Source organism: Chrysochloris asiatica, unplaced genomic scaffold, assembly GCF_000296735.1.
Source record: "Chrysochloris asiatica unplaced genomic scaffold, ChrAsi1.0 scaffold00100, whole genome shotgun sequence".
Classification (NCBI taxonomy): domain Eukaryota; kingdom Metazoa; phylum Chordata; class Mammalia; order Afrosoricida; family Chrysochloridae; genus Chrysochloris; species Chrysochloris asiatica.
The window spans coordinates 9,948,736-9,957,085 of NW_006408618.1; the positions used below are offsets into that span (position 1 = coordinate 9,948,736).

General features: G+C 37.5%; 1 pseudogene; it reads left to right on the forward strand.

Moving 5' to 3' along the window:
- LOC102825248 overlaps positions 1 to 1,377 on the forward strand; it is a 2,815-nt pseudogene extending 1,438 nt beyond the window's left edge.
- The last annotated feature ends 6,973 nt before the right edge of the window (positions 1,378 to 8,350 follow it).

The window sequence follows — 8,350 nt, forward strand, 5'->3', positions numbered from 1 at the left end:
GGTGAAGTGAGTGAATTTTAAGAAAGAGGAAATTCATCTTTCCAAGAAGCAAGTCATGTGCACTATATAGATTTTCATATGATACATCATTCACTACTTTTCAAGTGCTTTTTCAAATTCAATTAAATAATATTTCAAACCTTTCAAGAGATAATAGTGATAGAAATAGACAGAGATTCATCTTTCTGAAAAGGTTTAATATTTTATTTCATGACTTAAATAATATGAACACCTAGTCCTAGAAAATTATACCATTAATCATATTAATGATTTAATAAAATGGTTTCCCAGAGTACTTCAGTTCCATTGTTGCTTAAATAGAGAATTATTAGAGAGAATACAGATTTACCTAAGAGGAAATTAATTCATAGTCTCAATTCAACTACTGGGGACAACATACTAGAACACTTAAATCCTTGATGATATGAGTGGAGCCATAAGCCGAAGTTATAAGGTAAGTCAAAAAGTGTTGCTACAAAGGCAGAGAAACCTTTATTAAACAGAAATATTAAAAGACTCAGAATGCTGTTGTTTCCCAACATGTCCTCCATCTAGGTTTATTTACTTCTGAATGTGTTCTTTCTCTCTCTCTCATCCTTTCCTGAAAAACTACACTCTTTGGTTAACACCAGGTCAAAACAGCAGTTTGGGTATATTCAAGGGATTCAAATTGTGTTCCTTTTCAATGGTCTTTGAGTTTGGCCACCAAATATTGAAGTTGTCAAGGGTTTCATTTTACTTGGGTTAATGAACAATGCCCATAGAAACTTTCAAGAAGTCAAGTGGTATGCATTGGACAAGTCTTCTGCAAAAGACTTCTTTAAAATCTTAAAAAGCTCTCATTTTCTCTGTTCTTCAGCATTATCTGTTACTGAAACTGTTCTATTTTTTCAATTTCTAGGATCCAAATGCACTGCCATATCCTCTGAAGAAGGGAAACTCTTGGTGGGAGCACTCGATTTCAATACTCATGAGCAGGTAGTGGAAGAACACTTCAGTAGCTTTGGGCCTATCTCTGTAGTGGTTGTTATCAAGGGCTGGGAGACTCAGTTATTCAGGATTTTGGCTTTAGCACCTTCACCACTCCAGAATCTGCTTCAGATGCCATGGAAGCCATGAATGGAGACTCCCTGAGTAGTTGTGAGATCTGTGTGGATCATGTGGTCAAGTAAGCCTGGGGAACCAATGGATGCACCTTTGGTGCCCATGGGCATGGTCGAAGCTATTCTAGAGGTGGTGGGTACTAGCGCTATAGGAGCCAGGTTTGATCATCTACAAGGAGGGTATGAATATGGACATGGAAGCTACAATGGTAAAGGCCAGGGTGTCTATCACAGCTATTCTGGAAAGAATTACAGAGGCAACTATGACAACTAAAATGAGGTATGCACAAATAATGTAGATGCACTCGGAATGAAAATTATTCTGATCTAGGATCATCCTTCCAGATGGCTGTTTTTATAAAAGATTTTTGGAGCTGTACTGAAACAGCTTTGTTTTAGTACATCAACTTCTATTTTAGACTTGATCTCCCAGGGTCGTCTATGAAAGACCTTTTAGTAAACTCCATATGTTTGTTAAACGTTTTTTCTCCCATTTAAAGACAAATTCTGTGATATTTGTAGAGTCTGAGTATTTTTCCTTTTACCAGATTTTTTTTTTTTTTTTCAGTTTGTGCCCTCAGGATTATTCTGGCCAAAAAACAGGAACAAAAACAAAAAATGACTTTAGCCAGGGCTTTTCTTATTTCTTTTTTCTAAATTAGTAAGTATCTAGAGACACTCTTTAAAGTGTTCAAATTCAAAGGTATCAGTTTGAGGACTAAGATGAGCCTGACTCAAGCCATGGAACTTTCAATAGCCTCATATGCATGTACAGCTGTACAGTAAATAAGGAGAACCATAGAAGAGTTGACACATTTGTGGTGTTGTAGAAGAATATTGAAGCTACCATGGACTGCCAGAAGAACAAACAGATCTGTGTTGATAGAAGTACAGTAAGAATGCTCCTTAGAAGCCAGGATGATAAGACTTAGTCTCTCATACTTTGGACATGTTATCAGGAGGGACCAGTCTGTAAAGAATGATATCATGCCTGTTAAAGTAAAGGGTCAATGAAAACGAGGAAGACCCCCAATGAGAGATGGATAGACATAGTGGCAGCAGTAATTGGCTCAAATGTAACAACAATAGTACAGGACCAGACAGTGTTTCATTCCGTTATGCATAGGGTCATTATGAATCAGAACCAACTCAGGGGCCCTTAACAACATACAACAAAGGGACATTTAACAACAACAAAGACACCTAAAATTTGTGTACATGATGTTTCTCTATCATGGTTAGAAACAATTTTCAAATATACCTACAAGAATTCTGCATCAAAGGGATGGTAAGAGAGAGAGACAGACTTGTGGATAGCCGGCCAGACACAGTGTGGCCATATTATGAACAGCTTTGGCAACAGAAGGTGGCCTGGCAGAGCAGATTCATATAAATAACAGGAAAGGTGCAGCTCCTTCGTTTTACCCATATTTCCTTGTAAACCAGAGGTGTAGCTGGTTCCCACCCTCATCTATCCCCAGCAGTGACCCTGCTCTCTGGGAGTTCAGATTCACATAGTTGGGAGCCATGCCAGTGTGAGGTAGGGGTCTGCTGCACCAATTTGGTATACCAGTTTGATTCCTGGACTCAGGAGGGTTCGACTCCAGACTTACAGAACCCACATTTAACACCAGCCCAACATTTAACCAGTTATCCAGCCTTCAGCTGCCCTGTGGGTCTGTTAGAGACATTGAAACCAGCTCCAACAAGGGCCTCCAGACTGAGTGCCCTGAATATAGATATAACAATGAGACCGATAGGAACTCTATCTAGGGCCAGGAACTCTGCTGTCACCTCCCTCTCACAGCCACCTTGGGAGCCCAACAAGGGCTTGCAGTAGCCCCTGAGAGTTTTCTCCCCTCCAGGTCCAACAACTACACTTCTTGTCATTGGTTTGGTTCTTCCTTTTGTTGTTTCATAGTTTTTGTTTTTTATTTTTTCTCTTCCTTCTTCTCTTTCTATTCCCTTGAATGTTATCCTGTCTCCACTTTTGTTCTTCTTTTATTTCTTCTGCTGTCATTTCCTCCTTTTCTTTTCACCATTTGAACTTTCTTTACTATTCTCTACTTTCTTTTCTTTTCATCATCCCTCTCCCTGGTTTTTGTAAGTGTTTTTTAAAATTTCTTTTATTTTCTCTTATTTTTCTATCTTACAGCTCTGTTTCCCTATTCTTCTTTGTCTTTTTAGTTATTATATTCTTTTTGGGGGGTTGCTGTCTGTTTTTATTTATTTTCTCTTTTCATTGTTGGTTCCTTTGTTGTTTAATCTGTTTTCTTTTCTTGTGTGTGTGTGTGTGTGTGTGTAGGAAGAGGTTTTCTCTTTCCAACCCAACAGGAGATAGCAACCCTGTCCATACAGACCAGCCACAACCATACCCTTTGCAGCTCCACCCACTGGGCAAAATTCAATACTAGCTCTTATTCCACCTGATCAACAATAGACAGCAGCCAACACCAGTCAAATCCACCCTAAGCTAAGTTGCACAAACTGCAAACTAGAATGGTTTACATGCTTCTATTCTCTAACTGGAGACCTGGTATGGCGTTGTGGGTTAATGCGCTGGACTGCACAATTGGTTTGAACTCAAGTTCAGTGGTTCAAGCTCACCAGCTGCTTCTTGAAAACCCTATACAGCATTGCTATGCGTCAGAACTGACTTGACGGCACTTAACAACAACAATAGTCTCTATACCACAAAAGACAGTTGATGAGAACCTAAGAATACATCAACATACAATTATCAATTAAATGCAAATATAACAAACTTACCATGCCAGACAATTTTTTGCTTATACCAAGAAACAAGAATGACCAAGATGCTGAGACATAAAACATTTTGAGAAAGAAATGGAACTAACTGGAAAAGAATTCAAAAGAATAATATTTAGGTACCTTCAAAGGATTGACAGAAAGATCAAGGAAAGCAAGGAGAACACTGAAAAGATTTAGATGAATTCAAGAAAACACTACAAGAAGAATCAAACAAAATAAATGGAAATTTTGTAACAATATAAAAATTGCAATTAGAAATCCAGAAGATTAATATTAAGATTTCAGAAATAGACAATATATTGAAAAGCCAAAGGAGAAAATTCAAAGCAATGAAAACTTGAATTAATGCTCTTGAAGAGAAATCTCTCAGTACTAGTATTCTATAAGAACAATCAGAAAAAATAAAGGAAAAATTCCAAAGAAAGCCTAAAAATTATGTGGGACACCATAAAGAAGAATAACTTACAGGTGATTGGAAATACAGAACAGGAAGAGAATATAAAAGCACAGGGAAAACTATCAAAGAGTTTTTAAAAGAGAATTTCCCTAATATTATGAAAGATAAGAAGATAATTATACAAGAAACTGAACGAACCTCACACAGGATAGATCCCAAAAGTAAATCACCAAGACATATCATAATCAAACTTTCTAAAACCAAAGACAAGGAAAGAATCCTGAGAGCAGCTTGGGAAAAATGAAAAGTTACTTACAAAAGTGAACCAACAAGACAATGCTCTGATTTCTCAGCAGAAACTATGCAAGCAAGAAGGCAATGAGATGATATATACAAAACTCTGAAAGATAAAAATTACCAACAAAAACCATATACCAAACAAAATTTTCCCTTAAATATGACAGTGAGATTATGACATTTCCTAATAAACAGAAATTTAAGGAATTTTTATAAAAAAGACTAAAAGGGTGTTGTTTGTACTAAGAACCAAGAACAACCCATAACAATCTGAAATTACCATACATGACAACACAACCCAGAACTCAATCCAGATATTGTTAAATTAAGGACGTCAAGTAGATATCAAAATTAAACAGACTGTTTTAATAAATTACTGTACAACCTCAAAGAAAATTAATATACCAGTACATCAAGACAAAAAAGAGGAAAATCAGAAAGATTTAGTAAACATTAACACAACAGAAATGAAAATTTAAAGAAAACTAACCATCAAAATGAACTCAGCATAGAAAATTATGTAGGATAAAGAAACCAGCAGCACCACAAAAAAAAGTATACAGCAAAATGACAGCAATCAATTACACTTATGGATAATTACACTGAATGTAAGTGGATAAAACACACCAGTCAAGAGACAGAGCAGAATGGATAAGAAAACAGAATTCTACAATACGTTGTTTACAAGAGACACATCAAAAAGATGGAGACAGCCTCAATGCCCATCAGCAGAAGAATGGTTAAACAAACTTTGGTACATACACATAATAGAATATTATGCATTGTTAAAGAATAAAGATGAATCTGCAAACAGCTCACAATATGGATAAAACTGGAGGACACTATGCTGAGTGAAATTGGTGATGGTGGTTATGCTCCATGGAGTCGGTTACAACTCATAGCGACCCTGTACAGGGTTTCTGAGGCTACAAATCTTTATGGGAGCTGAAAGCCTCATTTTTCTCCCACTGGTAGTTTTGAACTGCTGACCTTGAGGTTAGCAGCCCAACTCGTAACCACTACGCTACCAGAGCTCCTTGAGTGAAATTAGTCAATCACAAAAGGAAAAATACGAGACCACTGTTGTAAAAAGTTAAGAAAAGCATAGCCTAGACTTGTTTGAACATGTCCAAGTCTAACCATAGTGCCTGTCTGACAAACTTAAATTAGTACAATGATGCTAGCTTTAAAGCAGAAGCGGGAGTGCAAACAAAATGTAGTTTTATTTGTCCCTTCAATAGTCAGTTTATGATTGCAAGTACCCCTAACGTTGAAGTGCCTTTACACATTTAAAATCGAAACATGATCTGAAACTAAATGGAGTCTATAGAGCTAAAATGTTATCTGGTTTAAACTTTGGTCGGTAATTTCTGGCATTCATGATGAATGTCTCAATTTTAAAAGACTTTTACGTATCTGTCATAATTGAAATGTATTCATCAAAGCACTGTGTCATCTTAGCTGGACCATGATTCTCAGTAGTTTGGCAAGTATGTAATGATGTATTTTGGCAGTTATGTAATCATCCCCATGATACGATCATTTTGTACGGTAAATATTACTCAGGTCACACCCTGATCCAATGTAAGGGAGGTATGCCTGGGGGGTGGCCTGCATCACTTTTATCTTAAGAGAGAAAAGGTAAGAGAAGTAAGCAGAGAAGGAGGAACCTCAGTACTACCTAAGAAAGAAGAGCTGACAGTGGAACATGTCCTTTGGATCTGGGGTCCCTGCATTGAGAACCTCTTAGATCCAGGGAAAGATTGATGCCAAGACACACAAAGCACTTCAAGGAACACTAGGCCTACAGATGTTGAAAAGAAACCAAGACCTTCTTCCAAAGCCAATAGTGTATTCCCCTAGAACTGGCACCCTGAATTCCGACATCTAGCCTCCTAAACTGTGTGAGAATCAATTTCTGTTTGTTAAAGCCATCTTCTTGGGGTATGTATGTTACAGCCGCTATTGATAACTAAGACAACATTTGATAAAATGGAATTTTACCTGCCTATTGTCTTAGCTAAGGAGCTCTGGTAGCGTAGTGGTTATGAATCGAGCTGCGAACGACAAGGTCAGCAGTTTGAAACTACCAGCTGTTCCATGGTAGAAAGATGATGAGACTTTCTGCTCCCGTAAAGATTTACAGCCTTGGAAACCCTGTACAGGGTTGCTATGAGTCGGAACTGACTCCACAGCACATAACAACAACAATAACATTGTCTTAGCTAGTCAGAAACTAGCTAAAGCCTTAGATTTAAAAAACTCCTGCACATGAACTAAGGTGCATTTTACTCAAGTCATGGTATTTTCAACTCCCTCACAAGTATGCAAAAGCTTGACAATTAAAAAGAAAGAACAAAGAAGAATTGATACATTTGAATAATGATGCAAGTGAGGAATGTTGAATGTACCATGGATTTCCAGAATAATAAAGAATGACTTAGAGGAAGTACAACCAAATGTTCTTTAGAAGCAAGAATGGCAGGACTTGGTCTCACAAATTTTGAACATATCATCATCAGAAGGGATCCATCCCTACAGAAAGACATCATGCTTGATGTCAGAGACAAAGAGAAAGTCCCTGAATGAGGTTTATTGACACCTCATGTGGATGCAATAATGGGTTCAAACATAGCAAGGATTGGGATGATGGTTCAGGACTGGGCAGTTTTTGTTTTGTTTTGTTTTCATCTGTTACACAAAAGGTGGCTGTGAATCAGAGCCAACTTTAAGGCCCCTACCAAAACAACAATAACATTGTTTAATTCATACCTGTATGATGAAGTGTAAAATCGATATCAACTCAACAATCTGATTCTCCTTACCCACATCTGTCTGGAACAATCGCTCGGCAATCTTGCATTGCTGCCTTCAATTTGGATGCACAGTACTGTGGCTCTCTTTTTTAACCCACTTGCTCAGTTCTTCACTGAGCTTTGAGAAAATTTCCCCTGACCTATAGAGAAATGTCTGGTCATGCATAACTCTTGGGAGGAAAGTAGCAGGGACCTCTCTCATAGCAGAGCTCCTGTTTCAGTGTTGAATGGATGTGCCAACTTCTTCAAGAGACTGAGTCAAGATAGGTTCAAGAGCAGAGTCAGATTCTACTAGCATCTCCTTTCTCTTCCTTCAGATCCTGTTGATGACTTGGCTCTATTGTTTTCGTTTCCTCCCTCTCCTACAGTGACTTATTCCTCCAGAGGTTCCCACTGTCTGTCTCTGTAGCCTGGATATTATTGTAGGGGTAGATGAGATGGAGGATGGCATAAAGTTCAGGGAGTGTATGAGGAATTCTGTCTCTCACATCACTTTGCCATAATGTTTTTTTAAGTGAAAACTTTATTGCTTTGTTTTTAGGCTGAGTCAAAATGTGCCCATATCAAAACAGCCACATCAAGGCAGCCACATCAAGATGTTTCTGACATCAAAATGACTAAGCCAGAGTTGTGTGTCAGCAAATTGACAATGACAAAATAGCCTGTATCAAAATGGCCCATATTTTACATTGGTACAGGGCTTGACATCAAGTGAATGCTTTCTTGAATGTCAGTCCTATTTACAGTAAGATAAGATTAAAATGTATTTATTTTCATCAATGCATCTACTTTCTGTTAGGAACTGGACTCACCTACAAGGAACTAGTAACAAAGAGACACCATTCTTTATTTCTAGAGATCAATGCCTTTAGAAAAAAAAAGGAATAAATTAACAAAGATGAACATACTTTTACGATGGAAATTGTGAAACATCAGTACTAATTTTATAGTAATGCCTTTATACT